The sequence below is a fragment of the Saccostrea cucullata genome, unplaced genomic scaffold (genome assembly GCF_032062105.1).
Source record: "Saccostrea cucullata isolate Sc308-1 unplaced genomic scaffold, CSIRO_AGI_Scuc_v1 ctg12358, whole genome shotgun sequence".
In the NCBI taxonomy this organism is placed as follows: Eukaryota; Metazoa; Mollusca; class Bivalvia; order Ostreida; family Ostreidae; genus Saccostrea; species Saccostrea cuccullata.
The window spans coordinates 7,378-18,919 of NW_026921543.1; the positions used below are offsets into that span (position 1 = coordinate 7,378).

Here is an 11,542-nt window from a genome sequence, read left to right on the forward strand (position 1 = left end):
CTAAATATTAAATTATCCATAATTCTAGCTCTTGGAAAAAGGGATGTAGACGTTATTTTCCATTGAAATCTGACTTCCAAGCATCACCATATTTTGAAATAGTTTTGGATAGGATTAAATGTTCCTTATATCTTTTCTTATGTTTTAGGCAAATGAATAAAACATAAATCAAAGACTATTTTAGTCTTCGTCAGCTTGGAGAGAGTTTATAATCACCCACAAAAATCAAGAATTGCAACTGTGTTAAAATTAAACAAAATAAATTATCAGATGATTCACCACAATCAGTAAACCGATTACAAAGTCACCATTTAGATTTAGTGCAACCATTTTTAGATATATTATTTGGCATAATTTATCTACATGTAACATTATTTCATTAGCTCACCTCAGTCGAAGGCTCAAGTGAGCTTTTATTATCAAAATTTGTCCGTTATCTGTCGTCGTTGTTGTTGTTGTAGTCGTTGTTGTAAACTTTTCGCATTTTCTTCTTCTTCCCGAGAACCACTGGGCCAATTCGGGGAATCTACGTCATCGTATGGGATTAGAACACACAAAAATGGAGGACAAATGCTCCGCTTCGATGTAAGAAGTTGATATTTTTGCACTTATAAAGAATGAATTTTAATTCAGTCTCCTGCCTAAAGAATGCGGAAGAACGTCAAGTACAATAGATTTTGTACGTTTGCTCGTGATAGTATCTTACTGTTCCAAACACTTCGACACAGTTTGAAAACCAGTGAGAAAAACCCGGGAGGTGGAGAACACATTTTGAAAAGTCGACCAATTAATCGCATGTCCAAATGTCCTAGACATTTTCTTTTCCTGTGCTTACATCGGAATTAATATTTAAAATATCATGATTTGTTTGAAAATTTATTATGCTCTAATTATCAAAGAAAAAAGTATTATTTATATTTTGTTTTCAGAAATGATGTAGGGCACACCAACACTAAAAGGGATACTGCACACATATCTTGCATCGTCCCAAGCCACGGTTCGGAGTCCGTATATATGTAGCTACCGGAATGGAAGAGAATCGTACATTTTGGCCATACTTTTCGACGAAGACATATTCTGATATTTTCATTTGAACGACCGATGTTTGATTGTATATAAACAATAACCTGTACAACCTATTCTAGTAATACTCTTTCAAATACTAGGTTTCCGATTAGTTAGCTTGTGCAAAAATTCAAAAATGTTAAGTTGAAAAGACCGGTCCGATCCTGAACAAAAGATGCAAAAATTGATTTTAAATTTTGACTTATTCAATATCATATTGAAATTTACTGGTATTTTTGTGAGGATCTAGAAGGGGGGGGGGGTCCGATGTCTATGTGTATTTTATTTACTGGATGATATTTTTGTGCCAAGTTACACGACCTCGACCCAATGAAAAATACAAACACAAAAAATGGGTTTTTCAGGTTGACTGTTTAATTTTTAAATTTATCAAAATGTTTTGGAGTCAGAATGTTTTTTTAGTTTATTTTGACCCCGTGTATTCCCCTTTTTATAGTTACTCTACATTTTAATGAAAACATGATCGTAAAATACCCCCCTTTTCCTTTCATCTCCTTATTTCAATTTGTATATGACGACCGGTGGAGGACATTGTTGGACATTTCTCTCAGAATCTACGATCTCCCGAAGCATTTTTGTTTCAAAAAAATTCCCACATGATTCTTATATATCAAAATGTTTTGCATTAAATTGTTAAAACTGAAAAAAAATGTTAGTAAGAGCTGCATAGAGAAAAAAAAACCCTGCGCAATCAAATCTAAATAAAATTTTTGGAGAACAAATTAATTTATGCATCCCTTAAATAATTATTTTAAAATGATAGATACCTGCACGTCCATCTCACTCGGCATTTCAGTTGCGAATGCTTAAAATGGGATACTAAATCAACTTTCTGCAAAATCATCTGATTGGTTGGGAGGTATGTACCCAAATACGCATGTAAATTAGTGAGGTCCTTGGAAAGGTCATGTCACAAGTCATTTACAAAGACCCAGTTTTCTGACCATCAGAGATACAGTGCGGGGCCCGGCTCGAGCTATCGCTCTCGCCTCAAGCCCCGCCCTGTATCTCTGATACAGTAGGAAACTCGTACTCTAAATAATACTTGTGACCATCTATTTTATTTTTTGATCAGACATTTATTTCTTTGATAAACGTGATGACTTTTTAATCGTCAACTTCCCTTACTTATGCAGCAACATACATTCATCACCTGCATTCGGAGTTTATTTATCTCAGTTGATTCGATACATAAGAGCATGTTGTGCGTTTGTACAGTTTCTAAAACGAGGTACGTTATTGACAAATAAGTTGATGAAAAAAGAATATCAGCAGTCTTGTTGAAAGTCATAATTTCCTAAGTTCTATGGCCGATACAATGACCTTGTCAGCAAATACAATTTATCATTGAGTCAAATGCTGACTGACGTTTTTCATACTAATTGTTAATCCATTACATGTATTTACACGCTGAATTGATGACAGATTTTTCCGTTATTTCTTGATCATGACAAGGAGCACGGCGGGTGTGACCGGTCGGCAGGAGATGCTCACTTATATAGGGCACCTGATCCCACCTCTGATGTTTCGGAGGTCTGTGTATGCTCTGCTATTTCGTATTGTTTAATGGATCTTTGAGGTTTAATACTGCTCGTTATCTCCAAATATGCATTTATTTCAGGTCTTTCAACACTATTGATATCCTTTATATACATTAGATCTAGCTATCAAAACTGCAATTAACAGGGAAGTTAACTTTCAGAGGGATTCAAAAAATCAGTTTTCATTATCAGATATTATTAACATCCACTTTATTTTTTCTATAATTTCTATGAATATGAACGGCATTATAATCAATTGGCAATATTCAGAAGTAGTTGTATCGCCGTGTGGCGCAAGGGTAGAGCATCATGTTAGATTTTGTGATACCGTCCTGTAGAGGAACAATACCACAAAGTCATTCATTGTGAAGATGTGGTTAGATACGTAATAGTAAGATCATATGAAGAGAACTTCGTCACTGAAGAATGGGCGGAGCGAAGCGGAGCCGGATTCTTCGTGACGAAGATTTCTCTTCATATGATCTTACTGACTTAGAACAGAACCCCAGCCAATCAAATGCATGGATTAAAAAAACTCCTCCCACCGCCGTGTCATATATAAGGCTCAACTTGACCGCTCGTTGTACATATCGAGCTCGCAATCAATATCGAACACACGCGGTTTCAGAATGGACTTTAACCCATTCTGGTTAACACAGGATTACATGAAATACCTTGATTTACTGGGGAAATGTATGGTGTAGATATTAAAGTTATTAAAATGAATGCCATAGGGTGGAAGCAAATTGAAAGGGGGGGTAAACCAACAAAAAAAAATAAACCCAAATTTTCAATGCCTATATTATGCATATATTTGCACCCCCCCCCCCCCCCCGGTGCAGACGCATATGAATACCAATGTAACAAGAATCGTAATATCTGCATTTTTTAAAAATGATTGTGTTAAAATGACAAGGTCCTAGTCAGCAGGGGTGGGTATGGCTGTCTAATTCAGTTGTAAATTTTGAATTTCCGGGCCAGTAAATACAATATTTACAAAATACAAAATTGTTTTTAAATTTTGTTTTTACTGCCACCCGGTTAATTCAAAATTTACAACATGACATTATATCAAATTAAAATTTGATGAATATTGTGATTAAATCTGTCTTCAAAGACAAGGTTCGTTTCTGATATACATGACGGTGGTTGTATTTTCTGTATGTACCGAAATGTGAAAAAATAATACTATATTAAAATTTACAGTAGGAAAAAAAATGTAGCAAGGCCTAGAAAGTTTAAATATCATGATTGTAAACAGCATGTGGCTTTTGAATAGTTTCTTTTTTGTGCTGAACAAAGACCAATGAAGACACACCCATATAACTGTCAAGCGAACCAATCAGACACCGTTGAATTTTTCAGAAATAGAAGAATTCTTCACCATGAAGAATCAATTCTTCGAGAGAAATGGAAGCATTTGATTGGCTGAATAAGTGGGTTGTGTTCTAATGTTGAGTTGAGCTCGCAGTAGATACTGGCACAAAAAGAAGTCTCACTGCTCAAAGGCCGTAAGTGCCGAGTACAGGTATAAAATTTCAGCCTCCCCCGGTCAATGGCGGGGTGTTAACCACTATTGAAATAATTATTTCAATAGTGGTTTCGAGGGTTGTCCCGAAAAATCGGGGACAATTTGTCTAGTGTAAAAAATAAACATCACTGTGTTCTGAAATTTTCACTATTATTTAGTACATATTTTAGTAACATACACAGCATAAATAATCAAATTATGTGATTTTATGCCATGTAGTATTGTATCACCTTACGGCGCATGGATTATAACGTAAAGTTCTAAAGCAGCGTCACGTTTTATCTTTACTGAAAATGCAGTTGAATGAGTCCGACTTAAATTTAGGAATTTCATTGATACACATTCTTTAGTCTCCATAAACAGCCGAAGAACCAGTTGGCACCCTCATGCGATCTTCTGAAGATTTGTCAGTAAGTTACGGACAATATTCTCACCATCATTCAACTAATCGAAATATATCGGCGGTCTACTGTGACAGCGTCTTTTGCTATTACATTAGGAGTTTGTCCGTTTGTTTTGTACTCCCCAGGGACTCGATCAAAAGAGAATTCGCTAAGAAAACTCTTATTTCATTTGTATACTTAAGATATGGTGATATTTTAAAAATTTTTTTTCTTCAATGGCATATCAAGTCTCTAAAGGTATCATTACAACATCGAATTAAAACGGAACTTATGGAACGCCGTCACTGCCTTATAGCAGAACACTCTATTGCATTGTGTCAACTTTCCATTCCATTATGTAACTCTTTATGACATTAACCCACACTACTATTGCATCGTGTTAAATTTCCTTTACATTATGTAAACTCTTTATGACATTAACCCACACTACTATTGCATCGTGTTAAATTTCCTTTACATTATGTAAACTCTTTATGACATTTAAAATACTACAATTATATTTCGTAACTTGCATTTCATTATGTTTACTTTTCATGAGATTTTAGTTTTTATTAACTGATGTGAAAAGCTTATGTCATACTGTGCGCACTTTTACATTATGTCGATTCACTATTCGTTACGAAAGGGTACCCTCGGCCTTTATATGAGCATAACGTTTTTTCCGCGTTCCGCAAGCACTAAAAATGGCGGAGAGAAACCTGTCGTAGAAGAGATTCTCGGCGATTTGGGAATGGCATCTTTAAATTAAAACTTTAAGCGACAAATGATGGACAATCTTGAAACGTGCAAAGCCTTAACACTGCGACTGTGAATTAAATCCTGAAATTCAATGGTGTTTACTTTAATCTCATAAAAATAAATCAAATATTATGAGTCGTGCAGCAATCATTTTTTTTTCTTTTTATTTTGATTCTTTTTTTAAAAAAAGTCTTAAACTTTGAAGGACATTGCATCAGTTTCACAATAAGCTTAGCTGAATTAAGTTGAAAACTTTTTTCTATAAAACTATAAAGCCTAAAGTTCTCCGCTTTCCGCCCTTGGTCTTCAACCATATCCGTGCCCCTTCCTTGTTCAAGATTCCCATATCTGCCACTGATATGTGCCCATGCATGCTTACTAAGGCATACATGTATTCAATTGATTTAGATGAGCGATTGGTAGATTTTTGTAATAGAATTCTGGCTCTGGAATGATTAAAAAAATTACTAACTCCAGTGACGTAACTTTTTTTTTAAAAGAGGAGGTCAGCAGAAAAAAAATCATTTCCCCAAAAAACTTGACAAACCAAAAAAAAAAAAAGTCCAAGCCCGAAAATCCTATTTCGGGGAGAGGGATCCAACTTCGATCAGTCCTATTTTTTCCAGATTACCCTTAGTGGATTATACTTCAACAAAAAGGGGGGGGGGGGCTGTACAGTTTCAATGAACATTACATTTTCTATAATATAGTAAAGTTATGTCGGGGAAAAGAGGGGGGGGGGTTTTGATTTATATGCCTGTAATTTGTCCAAATAATAGGCCCCCCCCTTCTTACCAGTCATTAAATCACGGTCGTCAACATTTTTATATACTAGATATACAGCTTTAATAATGAAAATTTTTTTTAAACATAGGTAATAATTTTTTGGAATCAACATGATAAAGAGTTAACGCAATATAAAGATATTTTTAAATCACATAAAAAATTGACATAACGTAATTATATATCCACATCACAATATTTTTGACATAATGTAATAAAGTATTGATATAATATAAAGATATGTTCACATTATGTTATACACTTTTTACACCACGTAATAAAGCACTGACATAAAGGTAAGATGTGTTCACCTCACATCATCATGCCCTCGCCGTAAAATAAAGATAAATCCATATCACGTAATAATACTTTGATATAATAGAAATATACACTCTCAAAAAGGAATAGGCTTTTGACTTCGTGTAATGATAAGTTTTATTATAAAACACAATTTACTTGACGTAATGCAATTTTGACCTCACATATTAAAGAAATGAAATGATGTAAAGAAAAATTCAATTCATGCAATAAAGTTTTAACACAATATAAACACATTATCACTTCACATAATGAATTTTTTACTTCAAGTTATGAAGTGCTGACATAATGAAAGAATGTATTTACTTCATGTAATCAGCATTGACATGATGTTAAATATATTTACATCACCTCATAAAAAATGGACATAACATAAAGATATGTTCACATCACGTAATGATAAATTGACATAATAGATGATAGTTGTATGCTATAAGGCAGTGATGGCGTTCCATAGGAACTGCTCTTCAGTGCGCCGTAACGTCATATATCGTCGCCATTCTTCGTGTGTTGTGTTTTCCACTTTCCCATTTCCATTGCGAGACAAACTGCCAAAAATCAACCAAATTACTTAAAATTTTTACAAAGACTTCAAAATTGATTGTGGAATTGAATTAGGATAATTTTAAACCAAATCTTATGTATTTAAAACTTTTATTTTGAATTCAAAATTGTGTATTCTTTAATAAAACCTTCGTTTTTGTCCTTGCGCCGTAGGACAATACCCCGTGCACATTCAAGCATAATAAAATCTTTATTTTTGCCTATATTTTATCAAAAAAATTATCATGCACTTAAATATGATAAATAAACATTTACTGAAATTTTCAGCTTAGTGCGCCCATTACTTTTCGAGAAAAACGCTTTGTCCACGATTTTACGGGACAACCCTCGTAATTGCATTTCAATTACAAACATAGTATTCTTTTTCTGAAATACTACCACTATAATGAAATAATTATTTCAATAGTCATTTGGAGTGGATTTCAATGACAAACATTGGTTACAACCACTGTTGATATAATGTTCACTTTTGAAATAAATATTTCAATAGTGATCATCATACACTAGGGCTGGGCAATAATATAGATATTTCAATATAATGCAATGACAAAAAGTGGGTCGTGTCGCAATACGAATTTGTAATATCAATATTTTGGCAATATGCTTAGTTTAAGGAATTTTGTCATTAAATATAAAAATGGACTTATGAAAGTTTGTTATTAAGCCTGTAGAAATCGTTTTGTGGGAACATTTGCATAACTTTAATGAAATCAACAATTTCTTTGTTAGTGTTGGTTACTTATCATAGTTATGTACGTTCTACAGGTAAATTGAAGTAAAAATAGTTAGAAAATGCCATTTAAATTACATTGAAAATATTGCAATACATATCACAATACAGTTAAAAATATCGCAATATTTGCAATACCAAATCTTGGACCAATACCCAGCCCTATCATATACTAGTACACAGGTAAAATTGCAACATATGTTCACCATGTGTATTGAGAACCATATGTTGAACATACGTTAAACATACGTTGAACATATGAATTTTCCACAGTATGTTTAACATATGTTTAAAACCTATGTTGAACATATGTTTAAAACATATGTTGAAATATAGCCGACTCAAAAATATGTTGAACATATATGAAAACCATATTGCAAGCTATATAGAAGTATCCCAAATATTAAGACAAATATAAAACAAATATAAGGATAAATTACACATTCTTTTTTGCTAACACAATGAACTCATTTATTGAGTTTAAATATTACACTGTATAAATAATTATTCCCACTTTTGTAGAAATTTCAATTAATACACGGACATGTTTTGATTATGCTGACCTACCTATAATTCAGACATGTATGCAATGTAAGCAAGCTCCCGTTGAATCTGGCCGAACTGGTGAAAACCAACAGACAATCAATTAATACATGCAATTTTGAAATAATTTGTTATATTAAGTTCATTTTTGTCATTGATTTTGAAAGGAAAGGATGATAAATACATGAAGATGTAGAAATTAGAATATCTAGACTAAATAAATGAAGGAAGAAGGCTGGTAATTTTGTGTACAAACTTTCCATGAAAATATGGATATTTTTAATGAAAAGATTAAGCCAATGTCTAATTTACATAAATTGTTTAAAACTTTTATTTAAAGATTACCGATATTTAACATTTATTAATCTTAAAATGAAACTCAGAATTCTGAAGCAAGTACCTACAGTATAATTTGTTTAAATATAGTTTATCCTTCCCAAACAAGCCAGTGTACATTATGCAACTAGTGATATTGTTTTTTTTTTTTTGGGGCAACACTTAAGGAATTCTATTCGATGCAAGAAAAAAAAAACTCAGAACAATATCAGCACTAGAGCAATAAACATTAAGGATGAATAACAATAGTAAAGGCTGATATTAATGTTTGCTTTCAAAATCATTCAGGGTAGATTTCAAAGAAAAAATTATAATGGAAAATTGTTCTTGCCCTTTTAAATAATAGTTATGCATGTGTCTTAAAAACCTAAATGATAACTGTAAAATTTACTTTCTGAACACTAATAAGACGTGTGTTTTGGTTCCAACAAACGCAGTGGAGACTACAATCTCCGACCGCATAGTCTTTCTATCTTTCTTTGCGATCCACTGTCGGACATTCCAAATTTTTTTAAAAGTACAACTGTTCCTCACCCAATCATGAACAGTTGCGCTTGGCATGTTGTACAATACATTGTCCGGTAAATCTGAGTGATCCGCACTTATTATCAAAATACTCTCTTCCGAAATTAGCCCAGCCTTCAAGCAGCTTATAGTAGTTTCTAGTTGAACTTTCATACAATGGACATCTTCTATATAAGAAGATGTCAAAAAAATATAAAATGTTTACAAATTTTGATAATCTCGGACTAATTTCAAATTCCGACCTCCCACTACGATTAATTTCACATTCTTCAAATACAAAACCTGTCCTCATTCCGTTTATTCTCAGTGGAAGAGCAAGTTCTTTTTGCACAATATGCCTGTCAGCGTCACAAAAAAATATGTAGCATGTAGTATCGTAAACGTTCGCTAATGCTTTGCTTTCACTGCATACGTTAGTGTTTAAGATAAATTGTCGTATCGGTATAACTACTTTTACCGAATAGTATCTCCATGCTTTTCTTGCAAACCGAATGGTTAGGTATAGGAGGAGAAGTAAACAAATAAATTCTACCGTACAACGAAATATAAGTCCAATAAACCAAAAGTGGAAATCGTGCAAGAGGAAACGTAATGAAGTTCATTGTATTCTTGAATTTTTTGATAATGTTCGTTTGTTTGTTCTACTGTCGTTATCCATTTTTAAGAAGTATGGTAAATCAGGTACAAGTATATGTGTATCTGGATGATGTATGGAATAAATTTTGATGATTTGCTCTTAGGGTCGTAAATTTTCGGAAATATTCTACTCGTGCACGCCATAGATCGAAGCTCCTGCACAAAGGGAAAAATGAGTTTGAAAAATTCCCCCAAACCTCTTGGAGAAAATCTAGGATGCTGAAACCTTGGTATGAAAACCAAACCATAAGGTGTCCAAATATAACAAAGGCCAAAGAAAATGTGGAGCATACTGGTGTTATCCCACTTGCAAATGTAGATACATGGATATCGTTTATGAAATAATGTTGCCAAACATTTTCCGGGTCAGTGTTAAAGTTTATTGTTCTCCAAGACAAAAACAAAATGCTTCCAAGTGGTACAAAATGAATTATATCCTGTTTTACATATTCTTCAACATAATACTGAGCAATTAAATATTGAACACTCTTTTTTTTTGAATTGGCAAATTTTGCCTCGAAAATTACATTTTTTCCTACAAGCTGTTCACGTAAAAACCAGCACTTGTACTCGCCAAAGTCTTTTTTTTTTAACATTGATATTGTTAGACTGCTTGACACATAATCCCTTGCTAGTCCACTTCCACCCCCTTCTAGTCTTTATGTAGATGAATGAATCCTCGGGGTTCAGCACTGTTCCGTTCCTCGTCCAAATCACATTGGTCGCAAAACCTACCGCCCCCTTGCAATGCAGATTAAGTTCCTCTCCCAAAGCTGTTTTATAAACAATTCGAACGAGCGGATACATTTGTTTTCTAACATCTTTTTGGGGCAGTAGTGTCACGCTTTCGGTTTTTTACAACACTTCCATCTTTTAAAAACAGCCTTTTATCCAGATGCTTTTGTTCTTCAATTTTTTTGAGCCTTTGAATACATCTTTAATAACATCTTCATACGAAAAAGGGCATGAATGAATTGACACGAAATTGGACTTATTCTCTTTTAACATTTTTATACCTTCCAAAAGAGTTTTAAAAAAAATATACAAAACATACGAAAATAAAATTGCATGGACAATAGTTACAGTAATATAAATTGATAATCTCCATTTTTGGTACTGTTGTATATAGAAATTGGCATTCACAATTGTAAAACCACATAGGAATCGAACAACAGAGAAGTACATTTGAGGAAACAAGTCCCATCGAATGGAGAAGAAAACATCATCAGTAATTCCATAAACTAGATTTATATATTGAATGTAAAATGGAATAATGCAGATATAAGTTTGGACAATGAAGTATGGTCTATAGCACTGAATCCGAAGTTAGGACCGTCATTCGATGGACGTATAATAATGCTTAATGTAATGCAAACCAGCAACAGGAAGACGTAGAAGAACACCGTTTTAAAACCCCTATAATCCAATACAGGCTCAAACGTTTCACTGTAGAAAGAATTTTGTATTATCTTATTTTTATACTCGACTTCATGTAATTTCCCACTCAAATATAAATAACTCAAAAAAAACTGTCAGGAAGATCAGAAGACATCCATACAGAAAATCTGTTGTTTCATCGTATCCTGAAATAGATAGAACTTTGATGAAATTTCAGTATTTCATTTAGACAGTAAATGTTGAAACACCACACAAGGTCACCTTATTGCTATATCTCGACTCAGGATGAACAGAATGGATGGTAGGAAGGTTTGAAAAAAAATTACTAAAAAATTTTTTGCAAACAAAAAATTTTTTTTAAAAATGACCAAAGGGAATTTTTCACTCCCAAAAATGGGGGGTCAATGGG

The 11,542-nt window shown here is 33.2% G+C and overlaps 1 pseudogene; it reads right to left on the reverse strand.

Moving 5' to 3' along the window:
* Window positions 1-6,868: 6,868 nt before the first annotated feature.
* On the reverse strand, window positions 6,869-10,920 carry LOC134260259 (uncharacterized; annotated as a pseudogene).
* Window positions 10,921-11,542: the final 622 nt, after the last annotated feature.